This window comes from Cupressus sempervirens, chromosome 7 (assembly GCF_028749045.1).
Source record: "Cupressus sempervirens isolate cs-2001-9-10 chromosome 7, ASM2874904v1, whole genome shotgun sequence".
Classification (NCBI taxonomy): Eukaryota; Viridiplantae; Streptophyta; class Pinopsida; order Cupressales; family Cupressaceae; genus Cupressus; species Cupressus sempervirens.
In genome coordinates this window covers 79799378-79826012 of record NC_143124.1, presented here as the reverse complement: position 1 = coordinate 79826012, position 26635 = coordinate 79799378, and the positions used below count along the sequence as shown (strand labels likewise).

General features: G+C 36.0%; 1 pseudogene; it reads left to right on the top strand.

Annotated features, from left to right (window-relative positions):
• The first annotated feature begins 458 nt into the window (after positions 1-458).
• LOC149545600 (putative pre-mRNA-splicing factor ATP-dependent RNA helicase DEAH2 pseudogene) lies at positions 459-4507 on the top strand (annotated as a pseudogene).
• Positions 4508-26635: the final 22128 nt, after the last annotated feature.

Sequence of the window (26635 nt, the reverse complement as noted above, 5' to 3'; positions counted from 1 at the left end):
AGGCCCTAGGGGATTTTTTGCTAGTTGATTCCATGTCTTCTAATGTGTTTCGCACGATGCATGCACGCATCCTTGTGGAGATAGATGTCTCTAAGCGACTTCAAGAAATGATTAAGTTGGCCTCTCCCATAGGCTATTGGTCTTGGGTTCTTGATTATGAGGGCATTCCACTCAAATATTAGAAATGTCAAACGATAGACCACCTCGAAGTGAGATGCTCCTCTGGAAAGGCTAGATAAAAAAAGTCACCTTCTTGGTGGAAGGCGGTTTTGGATGATCACTACACTGTTTAGAAAGGTCCCTCTATTGGGGTTGGGTTAGATGATTCTTCTCATGATTCTTTAGAGGTGGATCCTATTTCACATGATTTAAATGTTTCCCCTACAGTGGTGGCCAATACTATTGTCCATCCTTCAAATGCTTTTATTTCTAATTTGGTTGAAGCTCTTCATGTGGCTATGGCTTCGAGGGGAGCTATTGCCCCTCTTTCATGTGGTGGTGCTTCTTCTGCCTTGGCTGGTAAGGATTTGGGGGATCCTTGTGGTGTTTCCCCTATAGTGGTGGCCAATTCTGTTGTCCCTCCTTCAAATGCGAATATTTTTGATTTGGCTAATGCTCCTCATGTGGCCCTGGTTCCAAGGAGAGTTGTAGCCCCTCTTTCATGTGGTGGTGATTCTTTTGCCCTGGCTAGAAGGGATTTGGTGGATTATTGTGGTTTGGATGACTTTGCTTGGCAAAAGGCTGTTGGAATGGTGGAGGATGGATGAACAAAAGTAAAAGGAAAAAAGGTCAAGCCCTCTTTTCCATCATTTGATATCTCTCTACATTCTCAAAAGAAGGGATCTAAAAGTAAATCTTGAGGCTCGTATTTCTTATCCAGCTGCTTGCTTGGTCTTTTTAGAGGCTATCTCTTTTTGTTTTTGTTATTCTAGTCTCTTTGGCCTGTTGTTTTGTAGCTTGACATAGTTTTGTATTAAAAGTATTCTTTTGTAACCATGGGGTTCTAGGATCCCATTTAAAACTTATTTAGGTGGTAGTAATGCACTATGTTATCTGTGAGGCCACCCTAGTCACCTTATTTTTTTAGGTGATCTATTTCATCTAAGGCTTGTTGTTCCAAAGTTTGAGCTCCATTGAAAATTAGAAGATTTGTAAAGGGTTTTAGGCACCCCTCAAAACCTTTTTTCCTTCAAAAAAAACATGCTTAGGTTCAACTTGAGAAATTAAACACAGTTCTTCATCTACTATTTTTCTTTCCACGACTCCTTTTTCCTTATCTGCAATTATTTCTTCATATGGGTGATTCTTTGCAAAGCGTATGTTAGGTGTTATTGTCTCAACTCTGATTTTTGCTCTAGGTTCTTTTCTCTATTCTTCTCTATGAATTTTAGTCTCCAATTCAGTGTTTGTCTCATAAAATAATTCCTTGTTAATATTTTCCTTATTAGTTCTTGGATTAGTCTTTTTCTTAGAATTATAACTATCATTTCTTGAATTCAAAACTTTTCATTTTCACATTAGCACTCTCAATAATTGTCTTATATCTCTAATTAAAACATATGTAGCTATTTCTTTTTGATGAATATCCAAGAAACATACCTTCATCACACCTTGAATCAAACTTTCCAATACTTCCAAAGATTCTAAACTACTTCACAAAAGATGCACGTCCAAACCAAAGTTCATAAGGTGTTTTATGAGTGGCTTGTCTAATCTATAATTTTTTCATAATATATACTATTATATTTACTATTTCTCTTCAAAATATTTTGGATACAATATTTTCAAGCATCATTGCTCTTCTAACCATACTACTAATCTATTTCTCCTTTATGTCATCCCATTCTATTCAGGTGTCTTAGGGGCTAAAAGTTTCCTCTTTATGCCATTATCTTCACAAAAATTGTTAAACTCATTTGACATAAACTCTCTATTGGGACTCAAAATTGAAGCCATGATTTTGAGTACCATCCAATAAATCAAGCCCTATAAGTGCTTTTTAATGCATGCGTACTCAATTGTACTAATGAGGCCTAAGAGGTGTTTAATGTTTCTAACACATTGCATTCAGTATATCTATGTGTTCCATAAAGATAAATTTCCATTCCAAGTCATTTCGTGAAGTATCGTTTTGAGCAATGTTCAAATTTGCTTTTTTGCATTGTGTCAAATAGGGACAGAAGGCTCTGTTTGCATTCAAATATCTTGCACCCAGTAAAGTTTCATGACTTAGCACTTTGGGAGTGTTTAATATGCTTACCAACGAATCTACATTTCAGATTTTGGGTTGTTTCAATATGTTTTGAATGATTTTTGAATTCCTCAAAATTGGTTGTTTATTATTGTCACGTTGATGCAAATTGTTCAAAATTTTGGGAGGCCCTATTTGAATTATTATAAATTTGACCCAGTTGACCTAAATGAGAAAATTCATTTTGCATTGCATTCTAGAGGTCAGAGACTTCCTATGTTTCAAACTTGATCTTATGATGAATCTGTTTGATCAGTTTGTGAACGCAATTCCATATGCAATTTATAACCTTTAACCTATGTCAAAAAAGACAAATTTGTTGGTACCCCTATTTGGGATGTCATAAATTTGAATCCATGATAGGCAAGATCGAATGGAGTGCACCGTTGTGTTCTACTTTGAAAATACTTTAAGTGTGCTAATTTTCAAATCTTGATGAATCTATTTGCACACTTTCCCTAGTCCATTCCATTTACAAAAAATGTTATTTTGCCAGTGTTTCTAGTCATGCAAATCTGAGTAGCACATTTTGATCGTTTGCCAAATGTATCCTGTTATTCATCATGAGGCCAATCCCTAGATTTATATTGTCCTCATGACAGTAACCAATGGTCAAGTTTTCTTTTCCCCAAGTGTCAATTTTCTCTATTTTCAAAGCCAAATCTGAACGTGATTTATTATTTTTAGATATGTTTTCTTGTAGGCAATTCTGAGAGTGAAAATTCAACAATCAATATATTTTGACTGAGAATTCATCATGAGATGAGATTTGACATGATACAAGAAAGCATAATAGAGAATTAGTGTGTCAGATCCTAGGGCCTGATCAAGTGTTTCGGTCATTTTTAAGGCCAATCAAGGACCCCTTGGCACAAAATCAGCAAGTCATAGTACAAGAGTTAAAATGAGTTTTAATTAATTTTTTAGTAGTCAAACTAGAATCTAATCAGTATGATGAGTTCAATGGATTAGTTTTTAATGTCAGATGTTTTAAAATAATTTTGTTTAGCTGGACCCACTTTGGGGCTTGACTAATTACACCAGATTGAGAAGATATGAAACTGAAAATATTCAGAGACTAAAATGATATTGCAAGACATACATTGTGATCTGTGTTGTTATTTAGTATTGTTGAGACTTGGCAAAATCTTTGCTCTTATCTAAGTCTTTGCATATGGATAGATATCCTGATGGATAATTAACCATAACTGGATATGTTCATGGGATATTAGCAATTCATCACTGCATGTTTATGAATGGCTCTATGATTTCATTCTAGCATTGTAATTAGGAAATGCAATGATTGACATCCATCAACAACCAATGTTTCTAATGATCAGTGAAATTCATGACTTACTCTATTGTGGTGATTATTGACCTATCAAATGATGCTTGTAGGAAAACAAAAAAGGGATGTGCAGAATTTTGGTGATCATATTGCTCCTATGAAAGTTGTTCCTTGTACTCAACTCTTCTACCAGCCATGTAACATAAGATTTCTGAGCCAACTCCAACACCCACAAAGGAGGGTGGCATTCCTAGTCATAAAATTATTGTCCACCATTATTGTTGAAACATCTTTGACTATTGATAGAATTGTCTTTGTAATTGATCATAGATTTTTAAAATAGAAAGCCTGTAGTCCTTAGGTATGAGTAGAATCATTGCTTGTCTTTCCTGTATCAAAAGAAAAAAAATTACATAGAAATAAGTTTTCAAGATCACCTAATGCTGCTAAATGTCTATCATGCATTCAAGAAAATAAGTAAAGATTCCACTTGGAGCTTTGAAAATTTTATAAATTCAAGGGCACCAAGGGCTACTGACAATGTGAGGCAACAACTAGTTCACATCATGATCAAATTAAATTTTAAGTTGTGTGGCACTGATTTTAAAAGCCGTAACTATTATCTTAATATACGCAAGGTAATGCTAGCAGGAGATTTTATGCAAGTGGATCATCTTGAGTGAACTGGACATTATCTTATGGTGAAAGACAATCAGGTCATACATTTACATCCATCAACCTATCTTGATCACAAGCCATAATGGGTCATATATAATGAGTTTGTTTTGATAAGTAGAAATTTCATTCACTTTGTCACTAATGTAAAAGGAGAGTGGTTGATAGATGTTTCTCCTCATTACTACGAACTTAGCAACTTTCCCAATAGTAAGGCAAAGCAAAGCCTGAGTGAGGCACATTCTTCAACATTTAGGATTGCAGTTCTAAAAGGAAGATGCCTGTTGTTTTGAAGCACAGGAGTTGATTTAGAAGGAAGGCAAAAGAAGGAGGGTGAAAGTCATTGTTCTTAATGCCATAAAAAAATTTGAAGAAAAGGCATGTCTTCTCCACATACATTGCAAAATGACATAGTCATGTATGTTTTAATTTTTTCGAAAAAAGCAAGAAAGCATTGATTGCAGTGTAATGTCCCTTTTTTTCTGGGACATTATAATTTTGTGTGGCCAGCTCACTTTTCTTAGGTTTCAAGGGTGAAAAGGTTCTTTATGGGGTTTAGTTCAAGATTTGGTCTAGACATTTCTACTTCTAGACCCGTAAGAGCAGTTTTGGCAAGTTGTTCAGATGCTTACTATTTTTAGTCAGTAATCAGAGTTCAGTATTTTTGGTACCTCAGTGCTAGGTTGGAAGCATCTTGCTGAGAGCTTTCCAACGAGCTATTCCACATGCTTATCATATTTCATTTGGTCAGTTATTTTAATGGCTGATGACTATATGGTTTACTGACTAAGTGACTATTAAAGTTCATTTAGATTTGTCACTTTATTTAAAAAGGTTCTATGTTCACTTAAGTGACTAAATGATGAAAAGGTGCTTTATTCCACATTGCTTGAATGAGTGTGCATCACATTGGGAAAAGTAATAAAGGTACAACAAGCTCGACACGTGAGGATATATGAAAAATATAATATTTAAAACAAATATTAAATCTGGGAGCTGGAAATAGTTGCTGGTTATTTCTTCTAGGACACAAACCCTTGAAGTAGTATTTGAAGGTTGGACACAAACCTAGCCTTCTTATAGGTTAATCTACATTTCCAATCTAACTATTATTTCTGTTCATAAGATTGGTTCTTCTGGATTGTTGCATGTTATTGTATTGCTGATGTATAATATAGTAACATTATTTGGTAATCATTGGTGATTAATTACTAGTTTATGTATGTATTATTAAATATTGAAAGAAATAAACAAACCTTCCTAAGTTTTCTTTTATGCAAATCTATTGGTTACAAGAATGGATTAGAGTCTTGGAATTTATATCAAATGTTGGTTTTTTTTTTTGGTTTTGAATTTGCAAGTTTGTGTCAAGGGTTCTTTTAGTATAATATGCAGAAGGGGATATTATAGTGGTATCAGAGCCATGCATCTTGGTAGCCTGTGAGGTTGTTAGAAATTGTTTATAAAGAACTTTTATCAAAGATTTCATCTAAAAAAAATATTGTATTTTATTTGGAGGTTCGAAAGAGTACGTCTATGTGAGAAATAGGAGTTTCTTCGAAAAAGAAAGCTAGTGAGTTCTGGTTGCTTTATGTGACTGGGTAAAGACCATGAGGATGACACCCCTTAAGTCTAGGAAAAAATATTAGGAGCTGGATGCTACCCCAGCTTCCTTCATACGATAAATTGTAGAGGTCTGGGTAGGAAAATCGGCAAATGAATCAGCACAAAATTTAATGCTAGCAGAGCTTTTATGGGTGTAAGACTTCCATTCATATGTTGCAAGGTATGTAACCTAGCGGCTGGGCACTTAACTTTTTGACTGAGAGGTGGTGACTCAACGTTTATTAATAGTTAGAAGCCAACTAGGAGTGTATTTGCATGAAGAGTGGATTATCGTGTTGGCACCAGTCAGGCGAGATAGCAACAATAGGCGTGTATTTCATTTACAGGCAGAGCCAAGGATAGTCGGCTTTGGGTCAGGAGTCGGGTATCATAAACTTGTGAGGTGTCTACACTAACACGAGTATCAGAAGTATAGCACTGTGACTACGTGATTTGGTAAGACAGGTAAGGATTTTGCATCTACGTTTGAACACTGAGGTTTCAATTAGATGCCAAGCATTACTTGACTGTGGCATGGGCTTATTCTATCATTTACAACACCTTCAGCCATTTGTGTAGCATTTGTGAGCCAGCAGATTGGAGAATATGTGCTTATGGTAAAACCCACACCAGTTGTTTTGAACTAGGCCCAACCCTATACATAGGTTCCATATTATGTTTATACATTTTGTGTTGTATTCGAGCTTGCCTCTTGTGCCATCATTACAAATAAATATATTGTATTTGGGTTTCAATGTGCTGAGAGGAAACTTTAAAATAATTACTTATATCTTAGTCATGAATGTTACGATTGTATGTCAATCATTGCAAACTATTTGTTTCAAATATTTCCTCTCAAATTGAAGCCACTGATACATAGTTCACTCTATTGTGTGAAGCAAAGAACTGAATTTTATGGAAAATTGTTAAACTTCTTGTCAAACTGCACGTGAATTGTATAGTTAAAATCCAATGGCTTGAATATGAAGGTTCAAAATTTTCTCAATTAGGATACAAAAAGCATTTTCAGACTAATCACAGTGACCCCCAAACATATGAGTTATCCTAAAAACTGTTTGATAGAATTCCAACCTAAGGAAAGTACAACACTTGTTCCAAAACTAAGGTGTAGAATATTACAGTGGTTTTGATGCTCAAGAAAATAGCTACTCTGATAACTCTAATGGTTGTCTATTCAATACCATTGTAATTGATAGCTAGAAGATTGACTCATTCCCATCTAGGCCAGGAAAAGTTGATTCTAAGGAGTCATTTAGGCTGAGTGGTGAATCTTTTGATCCTGATTTGAATGTCTCAAGCAGTTTTTTGATAGTGGTCAATTTAAGTTTCAGTTTCAAAATTCAATTCAACAGGTTCAAAAGTAGAGAATGAGACAATCATTGGCAAAGGTTTCCATTTAGTCTTCTCACGACTATGAGTCATGCATCAACTCCAGCTTCCCAATGGCATTTTCCAATAGTCGTGGCACAAATGTGGTCAGCAAAACTATAGACTATTGGTAACAACGGTTGTTTTGGTGGAGACATAGAAAAATCTAAAAATTGAAGATGGATAAAATTAATGACAAGGGGTTACTAAAAGAGTATGTTGCAGACTTCATAGTAACCATTTCATCTTCTTTTGGCATTAATGATCAGTGGCACTTGATCTAGGTAAGGATTTGAATTTTACCTTTGTTAAAATCTAAGATTCTGGAGACCACTCTGTCTCTTCACGTGGTGACTTTTCAATGAAGGAATGTCATTTAGTTCCTTCTACTTCTTAAGTTTTGCTTTGTTGTTTTCTTTTTTTGGGAAATGAGTTGCGTGCAACGTGTTTCACATGGAAAGAGATATCAGTGATTTTAAAAAAATAGGGGAGGTGATAAGGGTAACATCAAGAAGAATATAAAAGGATTGTGAAGCAGCATGGTATTGACTATATAACAACTCCGAGGATCTACAATCTACAACAACATATAATATCACTGCACAAACTGAAACATCATATCAGCAAGCTTGCAAAATCCTTAACAGGATTAAATGGGGAAAATACTTGGTTGTAAGTTGCAGCAACAGTTAGCCCAAATTTCCAATCTAATATGAGGGCTGAAATAATGGGTATATATGATGATTACCACAAATTTTCTCCATAGATTAAAAAAGAATTACCTTTCATGGACTATGTTGACTTTTAGCTAGAGCTGCAAAACAAGCAAGATATGATAAGAAACAAATACTTTGAATTGGCTTGAGATGTCCTTGTAGAGGATAGTTAAAAAAATTTGCATAAGGAAGACATTAATTAGCTTGATAGTAGTACTGAAAAGAAAGAGCAATCTTTGCATGATAATAAGAAAAAAAAAAAATAATGGCATAAGTATGCTACTGGATAATTAGGAGACAAAATTATCTTATAGAGCTATTTACACCCATTCTAACGAGTATGTTGATGTCCCATGTAGAAGAGTTGACCAAACTACCAATGTTGGAAACTCCCCATCTTATTTAGATGTGGAGAACACCATCATCTTATTCGGTGACATCAAAATTAACTTGGATGAATTTTATGGTGATACTAGGCCAAAAATTATGTCAAATCTTAACAAGGAGCAAATGGACTGCAAGGTGGATAGGAGAGATGATCTAGCACATGTTGAGGTAGAGAAAAGATTTGAAGATGTTGTCTCCTTGAGTGATGAAAAATTAGAAAATTCTATGGAGAGTAGCTCGCTTGTGTTTGAAAGAGATGGTAAAAAACTATTATCACTCCTTGACTTACTAGATATGCTTTGGTCCAAGAGGACAAGCTTGTCCAAGTATTGATGACAATGGATGATCCCTCCAAATTGGTTAATGATCTCATGCAGAAGATTGTGGTAGAAGAGAGACATGGGAAGGTATGTGGTGTCACAAGTCCTCTTTTACATACCATTTTTGAAACTTTGAAGATGATAAAATATGAGTACTTACGACTATTGATGGATAGAGATCTAGCAATTAAATTTGGGAGGGACAAGAAGAGTGAGGTAGATGAGCTATACCTTCAATTGGGCTTAACACACTATTCCATCCACAAAGCTGAAAATCAAACAAGTGGGGCAGCCACTTATGAAGAAAATAACCATGGTTCAAGGGCACAAAAAATAGACAAATCATTGAATAAATTCATAACGTGGGTAGATGTGAAGGAAAACAATGTAATTCAATCACGTGTTTTCCATTTGAGACTTTCTATGGTGAGAAAAATTCTATGGATCAGCAAGTTGATAAGTCTGAAAATTTTGATTTTTATGATGGTAGCTGTACATTTTCACAAGAGGACATGGTTAGTTAGTGAGGATAATTTAGAGATTTCAACTAATGGTGAACCATCATTTTATGAATACTTTGACATAAGCCAGAGTACTTATGGTGGAGTAGGAAATTCAAATTTATCCTTCACATGCGCTAATGATTTTCTCAACTTACCCAGGGTTTTATCACCTAGCTCTTACGAGATGGCCATGACCTACTTGTTGATTGGTATTTTTCTTGTTGGTATATTTCCACTATCAGTGATTTTCCTGTGAATGTTGGTAATATATTTTCTAATTCTATTTGGCCTTCCAGGGTCAACAAGATATTTGCAGGTTAGTGGGGAGATCACACATTACCCTACGTTCCACATGAGATGTCTAAATTTTTATTTCAGCAGGGTAGTGAAGACAGTGCTAGCACTCATGATGTTGGTGATTCACCAACCACTCTTTTATTTACCTAGGATCATGTTAATTGGGTAGTCGAGTATCTAGGTGTTAATAGTATATTACATCTGGCAAATTATGTTGTGTTGCTACATAGCCACTGTAGACACCTAAAAATCTTTTAGAAAATAATATTTTTATTTTCTGAAAAAAATCTCTGATGACATCATCATTTATTAATTAATTAATTTTTATGCCATTAAATCCCTTTATCTTAATTAAAAATATTTAATTAAAGAATCCCTCCCAAAAATGTTTAAAACTTATTTAAACATTATTTCCTTATTTATTAATTATTTAATTAATAAATTGACCAAAAATCTTAAAATAAATAAAAAATTTATTTTTTGCCCAAAAATTGGCCAATTTCCTTAAGACCACTAACCTCTTCCAAAATCTTCTAATCCTTTTTTAATTTTGATTAAAGGCTAATCCCATCATTTCCTACCCCTAATCCCAACTCAAAATATTTAATCAAGATTAAATATTAATCCTCATGTTTATTAAAAATATTTTAATAAATATCTCCTCAACCCAAACTCTTGAAATAAATAAAACTTTATTTATTTCATAAAATCTTATCCTAGGAAGTTCTAGACTCTTCTAGAAAGTCTTCATCCTCATCCAAAGCCTAGACTCTTCTAGAAGATGTCTTTAACCCTAATCCTAATCCCCTCCTAACCTTGTCACATTCCCTAAACATGGGTTAAGACTTGCTAACTCAAGCCAAAGTTAACAAATATCTCCTCCTTCACCCACCTTCATTAATTGTAATCCACTTGCCATCCACTTGCCTAGTCCTAAGCCATCTCTAACCCTTCCTCTAATCATTTTTACAACCCTAAGCAAGCTTAAAACCCCCCTAAACCCTCAAATTCGAATTTCATGGTATCTCTCACAAATATCTTCAACCACAAAACTTTATAAATCCCACGAAGTCATAAATGTTCTTACAAAGCACTTATGAAGAGTCTTTATGAAGATTTTATCTCTTGAGCCTCCTTTGTTGACTCATCCTTGCCCTTTCCTCCATCCTCTCACCCTGTGACATGTGTCACTCCCTGATTGGTTGTAAGGAAGCACAATCCATGTGCTCTCCTCTCATGCAATCTAAGCCCTCCATGATATTTTTCCCATCTTTGCATCCTAGCCCTTGATCCCTCAAGCCCTTTGCCTATTTAAGGAATCCTCTCCCAAGCCATTTTAACACAATCCATGAAGTAAAGTCATAATGCATTTTTAAGAAGCCATTTTACATCAAAAACATACACTCACACTCAAATTCCAACTCCATTTGAAGCCCTTTTTGAAGTATAAAGCTTGAGCATACATCTTATCTATTTAGACAAAGCTACTCAACAAGAGAGCTTCTTATTGAGAGAGTCCATTAATGGCTCATATTCTCAATTGAGAGCTCATCTTAGTCTATCTTGAAGTTTATGAATTTTGTTTAGTTTATAGAAGCTTTATTTAAATTTGGTTTCTATTAGCATACTAACATTGCTCATATACATTTTGGCATGCCCGGTGGGACCCCGCATGGGTCATCTTCATTAGCTTTTTTAGTCAAGTTTTGTATGTCATTTGCTAATTTTTGCTAATTTTACTTGTTTTTGTGATTGGTAGAATTGTATAAATTGGTTTTGTAGGTCCACATGAGCATGAAGAAGAAAAAGGAACTCATAGTATATCTCATAGTGTTTGCAAATTTTTCGACCTTATAGGTGGACAAAGAACTTGGAATTCTTCTTCCTCTTCTTGTCTATATTCTTCTTATTCTATCTACTTCTTCTTCTTCTTCTTTTGGGAGATCTTGGCCATTTTTTTTAAGGAAGCAAAATCATACACACCTCTTTTTAGTGCTTAAAATGAACCCCAAAATCATACTTAAATCCATTAAAAATTAAAAATTTGCGAAAAAGAAAAAATCTTTTAACAAGTGAAACTAAACCAATCTAATCATTTGCATCCTTGCAACATCAAGGTTTTAGATGCATTCATGCAAAGTTAGGAACACTTCATTTTTGGGAATTTAAAAAGAACTTCAAGTTTCCATTTCAAAAGGTTCAAAATCAACACTAAGTGCACACTAAAATCTAAATCAAACTCAAAGCATCAATCAAGGATAAAATGAACCTCATTTGCAAATATTTTAAAGTTCTTTTAAAAATCTCATGAAAACTAAGAGTCCTAAATGATTGCCAAAAATTGTCCTAAAAGCTTTGTTATTTGTTCCAAAAAAATGTCTTTTTGCAAAATCTTGAATGTTTCTTAGGTTTTTCATGCATCAAAACAATCTAGGAATATCATTTTTGGGCTTAAAATATGCAAACTAGAACACAAAATCTTGAATGAAAACCAAATTCGAAAGAGTCATTTTCACTTTTAAGTTCAAAACAATCTTGAATGATCTAAGGTTAAAATAAAGCACTTCAAAGTTCTTAAAACAACACATAAAATCTCAATCTTGAATGCTCAAAGGAAAAAACTTGAATTTTTAATCACTTGTCTTTGAATGCATGTTGCTAAAATCACTCTTGAGTGCCATGGATTAAAATCAAGTTTGTTTTTTTTATGAATGCATGATTAAAACAAAAAATCCAATCTTGAATTCCATAGATCAAATAATCATCTTTTGGGGCATAAAAAGAATCCACATTTTTGAAATCTTCTAAGTTATAAAAACTAATAAAGATTCTTTGAGTAAGTTTGTAGTTGGACTCACCCTCTTTAATCACCCATCAATTTAACCATTGGTTGCAATCTCAGCGCCATCTATGGGGATGGGTCTACCTAAGAGGGTGTTAAGTGCTCCACAAAGATCAAACTCCACTCACTTGGGACTTTAGTGGTTTTTCTAAGCTAGAAAACTCCTTGAATGCGCATTAATCTTGCTCACACTTCATTTGGGCATAAAAATTGAACAAATCTTGACGTGGAGGGCCTCCGAGCGCACGCTTGGCAATCGAGTTTCACACATCTTTGTTTTGGGCTTAAAACAAACTCACACTCAATCTTGAATGCCTAACAATCAATGAACATTGCATGGTTTGGACACAATTTCAATGATGCTCGCATTTCTTATGTTGACGATCTCTCGACTTTCATTATGCTGACGATGCTGTAAAATTGGAATGAATATTGTATGCCATAATCACAAGTGTCTTCAATCATAGCTTACAAAATCTAAATCATCAATTGGAATAAACATGTGTCTTTTAAAGCCCAAGATCATGTATGTGGTCTTGTTTTACACTTTTTAGGAGGCCTGCTTGGGGATTTCATCACCCCTTGGGACGACCTCAACTCCAGCATTCTGGCGGAGTATAAAGATCAGGAGGTGAATCCAAAGACACCTCTCTTGAGATCAAAATTTTGTCACTCAAGCTAAGCCTCAAGGAACTTTATACCTTTGAGAAGTGAAAGAGGAGAAGTGGGTTACTGCTCCTCTCGGCTGTGTGACATCTTTTTGGTTTCATCTACAGATTTGGACCTCACGTACCTTGTGTATATCGAGGACTCCCTAGCTAAACCAAATTTTATCCTTGTAGAAAGCTTCCTAGGATGTTGGTGTGTTTGACGTGCTTGCTGAAAACTTTTGTCTGCTTGTCTGTTCATAGCTTTTGAATGAATGTTTGCCAATTTTGGTCAAAATCTCAGAAAAGTAGAAATCTCCTAGCTCAAGGCATACTTAGTGTAGTCACTGCCTTATCAGAAAATTATCCAAGCTCCCCCGCTGCAACTGAATCTATCTAGTTCTTTGCCTTAGAACAATCCCAAATCCAAAGTCCATCAAAATCATCCCCCTAGCCAGCTAGCAACCCAATCCAAAATCACCCAAGCCTTTAAAGAGTTGTTGTCACTTTGCCAAAATTTGCTATCCAATCAATCTATCCTACCAATCAACCAATCTCACCAAGGTTATCCCTCTAACAGAGCATTGTCTAGGGTAATCTAGCTTTGTCACTTGTATCCCTCATCACCTTGAGCTAAAGGTTGGGATCCACAAGTGGTCAATCTCGTGTCATGCCCATAGGATCATTAGTCTATCCTCAAGTTGACATAGCCACCGCCAAATCTAGCGCATAGGAAAGAAAAACTCTCACCTTTTGACAACATGCCCTTGAAGTCTTCCATCCATAGGAAAGCCAAAAATCTCCAGCCAATCCTCCTTAGGTCTATCATGCATCTTTGACTCTCCCTAGGAAATCTTTCATCAGCCAATCCAAAATTTGTGCTTAATCCGAATCCAACCATGAGCTTCCGTGTTCATCCATATGCAAGACCCCATCCCCATCAAACTCACCATCAAAGGATGAAGTACCAATCCTATCATGATGTGTTTGGTCGCATTGTCCTTGCTCCTGCCACCTCCTATTCCAATGATGATGAAAATCTTGTTGACTATGACGGGTATATTGAAAGCCTTAGAAACATTCCCCCAAGCATCCCCCAAAATTCAACAGTTATTCCAAACTATCTAGTCATGCCATCTGATATTCCAGCTTCCCCTCCATCACCCCATCAACCAAGCTTCCAATCTTCCACCCCGATCACACTAGCTATTCCTGTCAATCCACCTCCACCTTCAACACACGAGTCTCCAAGGAATCTCCTAGAGGAAATACAAGAAAAGTTGCCTCCAACAGTCGATAAGCCATGTCATCTAATCCAACCATGTGAAGTAGTCAGTGATGAAGCTTCCCCATCTATAATATCACCTCCATCTCCCATAGCTATCATCCCCATACCATCCATCAAATTGCTTAAAATCCTTCCACTTCCCGCAAGCATCAAAATCCCACCACCTATCAAATCCCTCCAAATCCTATCCACATCGCCTCCAAGCATTTCCCAAATCTCTCGTAATGACCCTTATGCATCCATCTTCTACTCACCAATCTCCACTACTGAATCTCCCATCTATCCATCCGCTGCCTTTGAAGAATCCATCCCTTCACCTCCTATCGCACCATCCACTCCAAACCAATCCTATCAATATCCTTCCCAAAAGCATGTTGACATCCCCCAAAGCATAAATGAAGATATCATCGTACCATGTCTTCCATCCATAGTGTAGTCACCATCTCCTCCATCTCCAAAACCTCAAGCCATATCTCCTCCACTACAAGATATCTTGTCATCCCACCAGCTACATCAAGATCCTATCCTTCCATCTCCCCCGCTCCATGCTTCCATCTTACCACCTATCCAAGCTATTCCACCATCTATAATCTACCCTCTTGGTTCACTTACATTCATCTACAGTGGCCCTCTCTCAACAGAAGAATTAAGAACAGTATCTCCCCATTGCAATACACCTAATAAATCACTTCTACCATTTTTTACAAGAAAAAAGTTTCCTCAGCTTGTTCAAATGCTCAATCCATGGCATTATCAAGGTCAAGGTTTAGGACCACAAGAGCAAGGAATCAGAGAGCCTATTATTGCACAAAAAAATCTAGGATTTCATGGTCTTGGATATGTATCCAAAGGCTCACCATCTAAAGGTGTTGGTACACCACACCCCCAAACCAAGCCTATCTCCAAGCCCACCATGCCAGCCTCCATCCCCCCTCCACCATCTTTGCAACCCAAAACAACCTACCATATCCCCCCTTCATCCGCTAAATCCATTTTGGGTCCCTATGTCCCAAAATCTACCATTCTGCGTCCTCCTATTAGCCATCATAAAAATCCTATTCCATCCATTCCTATGCAAGATCAACAAAGGCACATATTAGGGCACATCATCCATCATCATCCCCCTACATGCTCTTTCATATCCTCTCCATCTCACAAAGCTTCTCCTAACCATCTTCCCAAAGCTTACCACAACAATGTAAATGCCAACTTCAAAATGCATAAAGCTAAAAATCCACATCCTAGGCAATCATATGTCTATTCTAAAAGACATACTCCAAAAAGGCAAAATCCAATCAAAGAATCCAAAACAATGCAAAAGCCTATGAAAAGAAAATCCAAAACCATGTGGATCCCCAAGAAAAAAGTTGAAACCCAATGCATAATGGCATCCACCATTGCTAATCCCCCATCTAGTGACTCATGTCCCCCATCTCCTAACTCCATCTTGGGTGCCTATATCCCTAAGCACGCTTCCACAAATCCTCCATCATGCCTGCATCTACCATCTATCCCCCATATGCTCTTTTCACACCCATCCCAACATGTGCCAATATTGCTCTTGCAAGCATCCCCATATCATGCTCCTTTCCAACCTTTTCATCCCTCCATCTCCTACCATCAATCTCATGTAATCCAATCTATTGCATAAATCACACATCTGTTGTACCAACAACTAGCAACAAAATTGAACATTCCAACAGCCAGTGAAAAATCCTAAAAAAGCCAAAATAGCTGAAGAAAGCCAAAATCATTCCAGCTAAGTCCAAAAGTCAAAAAGTCAAAAAAAGAAAAAAAGAAAAAAAAAGTGCCCACTGGTGAAAACTTGGCAATTCAAGCACCTTGGACAAGTACCATGATGAAAACTTGGCAAACAAGCATCATGCGTAATCTAGCCATCCCGAGCTTAGCCTATCATCCTCATGCTTTTGGTCATATCTTGCCATCCAGCTCCATCTTCCAATTTATCCACCTATCTTTCATCCTCCAGCTTTTATCTATCACTATCCACCTATCTTTCATCCTCCAGCTTTTATCTATCACTATCCACTTATCTTCTGCAACCTCACCCCATCATCCTAGTTATCATCCATCTCCCTAGTGCCTTCAGCTTTTCCATCCTAGCTTCAATTCTATCACATCCATCCTTCTAACTGGGGGCACTGTATTCCTTGGAGATCTTGTCTTGTCCATCCTCCCTTGTCATTGGTACCTCGCTCTAGGCTATCCTCATGCAAATCCAATGTCATCCTCTCATTAGCCATTCACTCTAGCACTATCTATCAGCTCAGCTACCACCAACCTTAGCATTGTCCCCATCCTTGGTCGCACATCTATCATCATCATTGGATGCATCCTTCCAAATCCATATCTTACGCTATCACCTCATCCTTAGTTTCTGCATCTTGCACAACATCAAACCATCCCACTATCCTATCATCCTGAGCTTTTCCCTGCTTGTAACTATCTTGGTTAGCTTCAGCTTGTAAATATCTTGGTCTGTTAGCTTGTACATCCTCTTTAGCTTAGTACCATTGTATCTATCCATTTTTCATGTCAATTCATCCTTGATCAGCATCTTGCACCCATCACACAACTTGGTTAGCTATTCTAATGCATCCTTTAGCTAGATTTCCTGTCACCAAAGTGTTATCTTTCTTAGTTCATCTTGCCAGACACATCACTCATCCAAATCCACCAGCTTAGGTGCTCTCCGATAGGTCCTTGCAGGATATAGCTTTCCTCATGTCTGATCTTGGTCCGTTAGTACCTCGTCCTACCCATCTCGTTGGCAAACAGTTCTCTTTTGGATTTTCGCTTTCTTTTGATTTGGACTCTTCCCTGTTGGGTCTTGAAATATCTTTTCCAAGCAATCTCCTTGTTCCCTCCTCAAAGTTTCCACGATCTTCCATATGATGGTATACTGTGAATGGGGCAATCAGAGCATAAGGTCTTGATCATGTCTTTTTTTTGTTTTTCTTTTCTGCTTGTGGGTTACCTAGTGTCGGTTCCACTCTGATTCTTTCGAGATTCATGTGTGATGCTGGAGCAATCGTTGTGTGTTTGTTTTAAGTCAGTCTATCAGTCCTCTGGATAGTTGGTGAAAAGGCCTTGATGTTCTTGGTAACCTTGGAAATTAACCAACAGTCCTATAGCAAATCTAGTGCTCAACTACATGGTGGTACTTCTCTTTGAAGTATCCCCCCGCTCAAAAAGCTTCAATGGTTTTCCTTCATCTCCATTATCCCCCATCCATATCCAACATCCATCTCTCCTACCCCAACTTATGCATCTGTATCTCTTTGAATCACTCCTCACCTTTAGCTTTAGGGATCCACTAATCCAAATCAATCCACCAAGCCTCATCTTTCGAGATTCACAATCCTAGTCCTAGGGATCTTCGAAACCCATCTTCCGCCAATCTGACTCTTTGAAATCCTATTGCATCAGCTTTTTAATCCCCTCATCCATCTCCCCATACTGGATTCCTTTTATAGTGCTCTGCTCCTTCATCCTCTGCAATCCCTGAGATCTTAAGCTTGCTTCCCCTTGTGCCTCTGATTCTCCCTTTATCATTCTCCCCTAGTGAGAGTTTGCGCTAACTAAACCTCTTCTCTTAAACCAATCTAAGTCTCCTTGCTTATCCCAGATTCTTGTATTTTTCAAGAAGCCATCGAGCCTCGCTTTCTCTCCCCATTGCCTTCTTGCGGGGGCATCTCACAGTCCATTCTCTCCTCTTCTACTCTAGCCTTGGGCATCTTATTTTCTTATCTTTGATGTCATGCCACTTGCGGCATCACATCAAAGAGGGGCAAAATGTAGGCACCTAAAAATCCTTTAGAAAATAATATTTTTGTTTTCTAAAAAAAGTCCTGATGACATCATAATTAATTAATTAATTTTTTAATTAATTAATTAATTAATTTTTATGCCATTAAATCCCTTTATCTTAATTAAAAATATTTAATTAAGGAATCCCTCCCAAAAAATTTTAAATCTTATTTAAACATTATTTCCTTATTTATTAATTATTTAATTAATAAATTGACCAAAAATCCTAAAATAAATAAAAAAATTATTTTTTGCCCAAAACTTGGCCAATTTCCTTAAGACCACTAACCTCTTCCAAAATCTTCTAATACTTCTTTAATTTTGATTAAAGGCTAATCCCATCATTTCCTACCCCTAATCCCAACTCAAAATATTTAATCAAGATTAAATATTAATCCTCATGTTTATTAAAAATATTTTAATAAATATCTCCTCAACCCAAACCCTTGAAATGAATAAAACTTTATTTATTTCATAAAATCTTATCTTAGGAAGTTCTAGACTCTTCTAGAAAGTCTTCATCCTCATCCAAAGCCTAGACTCTTCTAGAAGATGTCTTTAACCCTAATCCTAATCCCCTCCTAACCTTGTCACATTCCCTAAACATGGGTTAAGACTTGCTAACTCAAGACAAAGTTAACAAATATCTCCTCATTCACCCACCCTCATTAATTGCAATCCACTTGCCATCCACTTGCCTAGTCCTAAGCCATCTCAATCCCTTCCTCTAATCATTTTTACAACCCTAAGCAAGCTTAAAACCCCCCTAAACTCTCAAATTCGAATTTCATTGTATCTCTCACAAATATCTTCAACCACAAAACTTTATAAAGCCCACAAAGTCATAAATGTTCTTACAAAGCACTTATGAAGGGTCTTTATGAAGATTTTATCTCTTGAGCCTCCTTTGTTGACTCATCCTTGCCCTTTCCTCCATCCTCTCACCTTGTGGCATGTGTCATTCCCTGATTGGTTGTAAGGAAGCACAATCCATGTGCTCTCCTCTCATGCAATCTAAGCCCTCCATGAGCTTTTTCCCATCCTTGCATCCTAGCCCTTGATCCCTCAAGCCCTTTGCCTATTTAAGGAATCCTCTCCCAAGCCATTTTAACACAATCCATGAAGTAAAGTCATAATGCCATTTTAAGAAGCCATTTTACATCAAAACCATACACTCACACCCAAATTCCAACTCCGTTTGAAGCCCTTTTTGAAGCATAAAGCTTGAAGATACATCTTATCTATTTAGACAAAGCTACTCAACAAGAGAGCTTCTTATTGAGAGAGTCCATTAATGGCTCATATTCTCAATTGAGAGCTCATCTTAGTCTATCTTGAAGTTTATGAATTTTTTTTAGTTTGTAGAAGCTTTATTTAAATTTGGTTTCTATTAGCATACTAACATTGCTCATCTACAGCCACATGATTATGATCTGTGTGTTCCAACTTTATGACTTATCAGAGTTCCAGAGATTAGGATTGCTCTTTTTTCACCGGAGTGGCATGGTGGTAGAGTCAAATTGGCAGGATCTATCATTTTGATTGGTACAGTTATTGTAGGAGTGGTATAGATATCACAGGAGCTGGTCAGTGGTATCTCAGTCAGTGCATGAGTTCTCATCTGGGATCTAGGGGGAGCATCCCTATGCATTTCCTTTAATCAGGGAGCTAGGAGGAAAGTTTGGTCATTATCATCTTGGGTTGGATATTGGTATATTATTGAGCTCCCATCATCACTTGACAATAGTGACTCACAGGGTCGCTCATGGAGTGAGGCATTCATTCTGACTAAGGGTAGTGGCATAGGAGGCAACAACACATGGTTTTTGGTGTCCCTTTATGATGAGAATATGGATCTTAGAATTTAGTTATCTAGAAAATTGATTCCTATTGTACTATTTCACCATTCTGAGGTTGTGAAGATGCATGCTGGGGTACATCGGTTGAGGAGAAAAATCACATTCTTGAGGTGAATATGGGATTCTGGCGTTTGGTTTCTACAGGTATGAGTGGATTGCTTGAGGGCAAGCAATCTTTGAGAGGGGAGGCTTTATAATGTCCCCTTTTTTTGAGACATTATAATTCTGTATGGCCAGCTCACTTCGTCTAGGTTTTAGGGGCAAAAAAGGTTCTTTATGGGGTTTAGTTCAAGATTTGGCCTAGGTATTTATAGTTCTAGACCTGTCAGAGTAGTTTTGGCAAGCTGTCTAGATTCTTACTATTTTTATTAAGTAATTAGAGCTTAGTATTTTTGGTACCTTAGTGCTAGGTTGGAAGCGTCTTGCAGAAAGCTTTCCAATGAACTATTGCACATGCTTATCAGAGTTCATTTGGTCAGTTATTTTAATGTCTGATGACTATATGGTTTACTGACTAAGTGACTATTAAAGTTCATTTAACTTGTCACTTTATTTTAAAAGGTTCTATGTTCACTTAAGTGACTAAAGGATGAAAAGGTTCTTTATCCCACATTGCTTGAATGAGTGTGCATTGCATTGGGAAAAGAAATAAAGGTAAAATAAGCTCCTCACATGAGGATATATGAAGAATATAATATTCAAAACAAATATTAAATCTAGGAGCTGAAAATAGTTGTTGGTTATTTGTTCTAGGATGCAAACCCTTAAAGAAGTATTTAAAGGTTGGATGCAAACCTAACCTTCTTAAATGTTAATCTATATTTCCAATCTACCTATTATTTCTATTTATAAGATTGGTTCTTCTGGATTGTTGCATGTTATTGTATTGCTGATGTATAATACAATAACTTTATTTGTTAACCATTGGTGATTAATTACTAGTTTATGTATGTATTACTGAATATTGGAGGAAATAAACAAACTTTCCTGAGTTTTCTTTTATGCAAATTTGCTAGTTACAAAAATGGATTAAAGTCTTGGAATTTATATCAAATGTTGGTTTTCTTTTTGGTTTTGAATTTGCAAGTTTGTATCAAAGGTTTTTTTAGTATAATATCCAGAAGGGGATATTACATGGAGGCATAACACAATGGAGTCTCAACATAAAATTTGTGGCTAGTTTACTATGGGTGACATTTTAATACAGATATGTGAGATGTTGTATCAAGTAGCCATGACAACATTGGATGTTAACACCATCAAAATGGAGAGCAGAGGAGAAGTGCAGGTTGAGCTTGAACTAAATTGTTTAATCCCACATTTGTGCCACCATGAGATATTTTAGTCTTTAAATATATGCCCACTCACACATTAACATTTTTTAAAAGACATTCTCTTTTGTATAAACAAGGTTCATATGTGCTGAGGGGCCCACATGTGGCTAGATAGTGATAGAAGGTAAAATTCTAGAACAACATGCTAATGTCATCTGATGACATGGAATCAGTGACAAATCTCAAACTGACACATGGTGACTGACTAGACTAAGGTGGACGAGTCAGAGACTGACAAGTGAGAAAGACCTTTAGATTGGGCACAGATTCCTATGGCACCACATGTCACAATGGCACATTACCACTTGCATAGTCAATAGATGCTGACTATAAAGAGGTAATGCACCTAGCTACCATGTGGCAGCAGGCCTTGGTCGGAGGTGATGTGGTGGTCCAATTAGCATGGTGAGGTGGTAGTCAATTGGGCGGTTGGAGAGCCAATGAGGAGCTGACAGATGGTCATGATGTGTTAGTCACTCAAAAGGTGCCACATGACACTTGATGGAAGATGACATGGCAAACATCGACCAATGGCATGTTGCCATATGGTAGAGGTGGTCAAACCTTAGTTGACCCAAAATGTATTGATAAGGTAGGTAATCAAAATGATTAAAAAATGATGTTTAAAATATTTTTCTTAAGAATCAGTGCAAGTTTTTTAAATTCAAAAGGGATATAACCTAAAGTTTTCACTTAGGAAATATGTGAAATTTTTACATAAAAATTTAAAAGATTTGCAGACGAAAGACTTATAACAGGGGCATATTTTTCAAATTAGGTTTCTAGGTGTTTCTGATGGGCTAATATAGTGATATTATATATAACCAAAACCAAGAGAGAATGAACTTTCCATTTTTGTATTTTTTTTGGCACAAAAAGCTATTTGCTTAGGATATTTGAGGTTCTGTCCCAGATTCTCAAGTTGCAACTATATTTAGGTATTGAGGTTCAAATGTGTTTTCTAGCAAGGTGATGAGCTGATTGTGTGTGAAAGAAAGTAAAAATTTAGTTAGAGTCAAGTTTGGTCACTTTCAAGTTAGTTAAATCCAAATTTTATCAGCATTTCATGATGCATCTAAGATATTTTGGTGACACAAGGGTTTATCATCATTTATAAGAGATATTTCCAAGTTGGTTACAAAATAATGATGAAAAAAAAATTAGATCAAAGGGGTAGAAAGAGGAGAGATGTTTTATGACACCAAAGAATGGAGATTCAAGTGGACACATGTCATTTCTAGATCAGATCCAAGATTGCATTCTTTCTCTATATCCTTCTCTTTCTCATTCATTGTAAGGGTTGGTAGTTTTCAATGTGAAACCACAAGGTTGGTTCCACTTTTTGGTGAAAATTACTCAATGCTATGATACCATGCGTGTTCCAAACTTGAGTGTTCTTAGATCTATGAAACCAATGGCTCCAAATTTGATGCACTTTCATCAATATGATACCACATTCTTCAACATATTTCTCTTGTATGAACAAGAATAGTTAAGATAACATCGCTAGTTCTGATCTATTCAGTGATTTTATAAGTTGTTTTACATGCATCTAAATGTATAGTTCTAAAGAAATGAATACAAATGAGCAAGAAATATCTTTAGTTTCATTTTGATTCTCGTCTCCTATGTCTGTACTTTGCAATCTTATGTGGTTTAGATACAAAGAATTGAGACCTATTTACATCCCCTTAAGGTTGTATGTCTAATATATTTTGTTGTTTTAAACAAAGGGCCAAGTAAATGCTTGATGTATTTGACAGGGTTTCTAGTTATTTTGAGAAGGATACTTCATGAGAATGAGGTCTTGATGAACACCAATGTCTGATTTACAAGGTGATAAGATAGATATGATATCTGGGTGTATGAAATATGTCACTGGTATCATAGATGTATGTATTTAATTTTTAGAATTTCCCAATAGATAAGGCACTAATTAGCTATAGGATCAACTTGTTCTTACTACTGCATATTTGGTGTTTTTCTGAAATCAACATTATTAATCAACTATCTTTCCATTTAATATGAAGAACTGAAAAGGATGCCCTCACTTAGCTTATCAATTTCTTTGGCCATGTTATTAGCTATTCCATGTTTGAGATCTCTACATAAGTATTAGAAGATTAATGGTTTTATCTTCTTTTTTTAGATTTAGTGTATGCTTTTGACAACTGGTGCCATATAAAGAATCTATATGTCCACTCGTCTAGGTTTTGTAGAGGTTGAAGTAGAAAAAGGGTTTAGCCTTATAATTGGCCTAGTGTCTAAAAGGATATGTTGAAGATGGGAAGTAGCTACCCCTAGATGTATCTTGTTCTCATCGAGGTAATTTGAAACCGCGTTGTGTTTCAAAACATCAACAAAATGGTGACTCTTTTGGGGACTATATTGAATCTGAATGGTAGACAAACCTTGAGAATTTGAAAAAGGAAAGATTCAATACAACATAAGAAGTGCATGAAATTTTTTTCAACAATAAGTTTTCTGATGTTCTTTCTAGTTTCTTACTCCAAGTTATGCACCCTAGTAAGTTTTTATCCATTTAGAATAGAACTTTGAGGTTGAGTGTAAATTGTATTGATAAGGGTATTCATCTTCAATCAATTCAACTCTATTTTGTTTTTAAAGTACTGCTGTAAAATAAGAGTCAAGAATGAACATAAGTCTATGTTTCCTTTTCCAAGTTTGTAAATCTACAAGAGTGGTTTGATGATTTGTATTCCTATTACAACTAAAGGTCTAGTTCAGATTTGTCAAGTGAGAAATTATGTTTTATTTCTCACATGAGTGAGTGACAACTTTAAATCTCTATGCCAGTTTGTTCCTAGTTGATTTCATTGTAATATTTTGAAATACTTTCAGTTGTATAGGCATATCTGAAGCTTTTGATAGTCTCTTGAGAAAGAAGTATACATTCTTAATAAGTTTTAAAGTGTTGTTTTCTAACTACTATTACAAGAAATAGAAATTTTAAAGTAAATCACAGTAGTCATTTCTTTATCCTCTTGCAAGGAGGTGGTGACTCTACAAATTTTTATCAATGGTGTGAAGGTTTTTTGGTATGCACCCATTTCAAATCAGCAGATCAAAGTCTTGCATCAACACTTGAGGTATTTTTTGATTTTCATGTTCCTCTTTTGTGGAAGTCAAGTGTAAAAATATGGTTGCGTCTATTTAGTGATTTTCAACACTAGAAGGAAGAGGTAGAAATTTTGTTTTATGATGTAGTCAACTCTCAGATTTGAGATTAGTTTTCAAAGTTTTAAAAGTTTGAAGACTGTGGGTAACAACATTGCTATGTTGAATAGATTGATCTACAGTAAAATTGTCAATGCTATAAGAATTGAAGTAGGAAGTACTCAAGATCTAAATGTCAAACAATGCTATCTAAAGCTTAAATTAGTAATCAACAAGATGCCTTTTCATGTTAGAACTGAGGAATCTTCTCTGCCTAGTGTTTTCCTTGATGTTCTAGTGGCTAATTCAGTTAGTTGGCCAACAAATTTAAGATTAAATTTTTTTTTGCAAGTTGAAAGATTCATTGAGGAGATGGAAAGTGATAATTATAGAATTCATGTTATATCTTCTAATGATAATAATGAGTGTGCTGAAAGTCAAGGTAGCAATGAATATATTGAGTCCTTAGAGAAAGATAACTTGTCTTCTGATTGTGAAGAGAAGGATTCAAATGCAAATGAATCAGGTAATTGCAATCAGCATGAGGAAGATGGATATAAAAGTGAAAATAAACTTTGTTTTAGATTAAGGTAAAAACATGTTTTGAAGGGACCTAAAACCACTAACAGTAGTAAGAAATATATTCAAACATAGCAAAATGAGGAAACAAGATCCTGAGACCAAAAAATAGACACAACATCAGGTTTTAGAGGGACTTGAAACCATAGAATGTAACCAAAAAATGTGACCAGGTTTTACAAGGACCTAGAACCTATAAGTTTTACAAAGCTTTCAAAATAAAAACTAAAACCAAAATAGAAAAAAATAGACCACTACTACAACTCCTTGATAATCTTTGCAATCTCCTTCCCTACTTTGACTATACTATGAATGTATCAGTAGGGGAAGAGCTAGTACTAGCAGCAATCTCTACAGTCTTCTTTCGCAAGATCAATCTAGTCCTTTTATTTGGTCCTCTAGGAATCATAATATCCTCATTGGTCTTCTTCCCCAAACCTGTCGTAGCTGCACACAAACTAGAAGTCAGTTATTCCATGTTTTTTCCACTTTCCTCGATTAGATGTTGGAGACCTTATTCATATTTGCTTATTTTTTCAAGTATATTTCTCATCTGGGTTTCTAGGAGTACTAGTTTGGCATAGTCATTCTCCTGATCCTTTTGCACTTTATCCAATTTTTTCTTTAATTTTATAATCTCATTGCAAGTCCAGGAATCTCCATGGAGAGAGGAGTCGGCTTTCATCTTTGTAGTATTGAGGATGGAGAGTGAGATCCCCAAACTCAGATCATCCACCTCCTTCTCCCTAGGGTTCTTTGTACCCTTCTCTTCTTCTTTTCCTAAATCTTTCTCCCTTCCCATCTCCTCATCCACATTTTCCTCTTTGAATCTCTGGGTTTCCCTACCCTGGTTTTCCTCGTTACTAATGTTATTCGACCCTTCATTTTTATCCAAATTTTCCTCCACATCATTCTTCCTGGTCTCATATTTACTGCCAGGATAACCCTTTAAATTAGATCTAATATCCCCCATCTCTGTGTCTTCCTCTATCTCCATATTTTTATCTTCATTATTATCAAAAGAATCAGTAACTTCCTCAACATTTTTTTGGGGAGTATCCTCAGTCACTAATTTCTTCTTCACACTCTGTCCTTCATCCCCTTTGCTCTTTCTAGATTGGGATTCACTTGCTGACCCCCTTTTCCTCTCTAAAAAAGGGGAAGAAATAATTCCCTTTGTCTTGCAATAATTCTCAATTAAGAGAATGAGGCCTTCATGAAGGACAAGGCAAGTGTCTTTCTTCCTATGTGCCTAGAGGCTTTGTAATAATGAAAACCTCAAGTAGAAAGGAAAATAAATCCTATCTTTATATCGAAAGTGGTTTAGAAAAAGAAAATGGAACTTGTGGACTCTTTTCGATCTTCCATCTAATATAAAATATTCATGAAGACAAGATAAAACATCTCTCCATATTACCTTTATTTGGTTAAGCTCATAAAAGTTCCCATTCTTCTCCAACTTTTGCTCTTCCTCCTCAGTTTTTAGAAAAAAATTGAAGGCAACATTAGAGATGCTTGTTTCGTTGTTGTATTTGAGTCCATCCTTTGGGAGACTAGTCACTTTAGCAATGAAAACCTCTGTGAGTTGAATTGTGATGCGATGCAAAGTAACCCTATCCTCAAACCAATTCTTGAAGAAAGCATCTA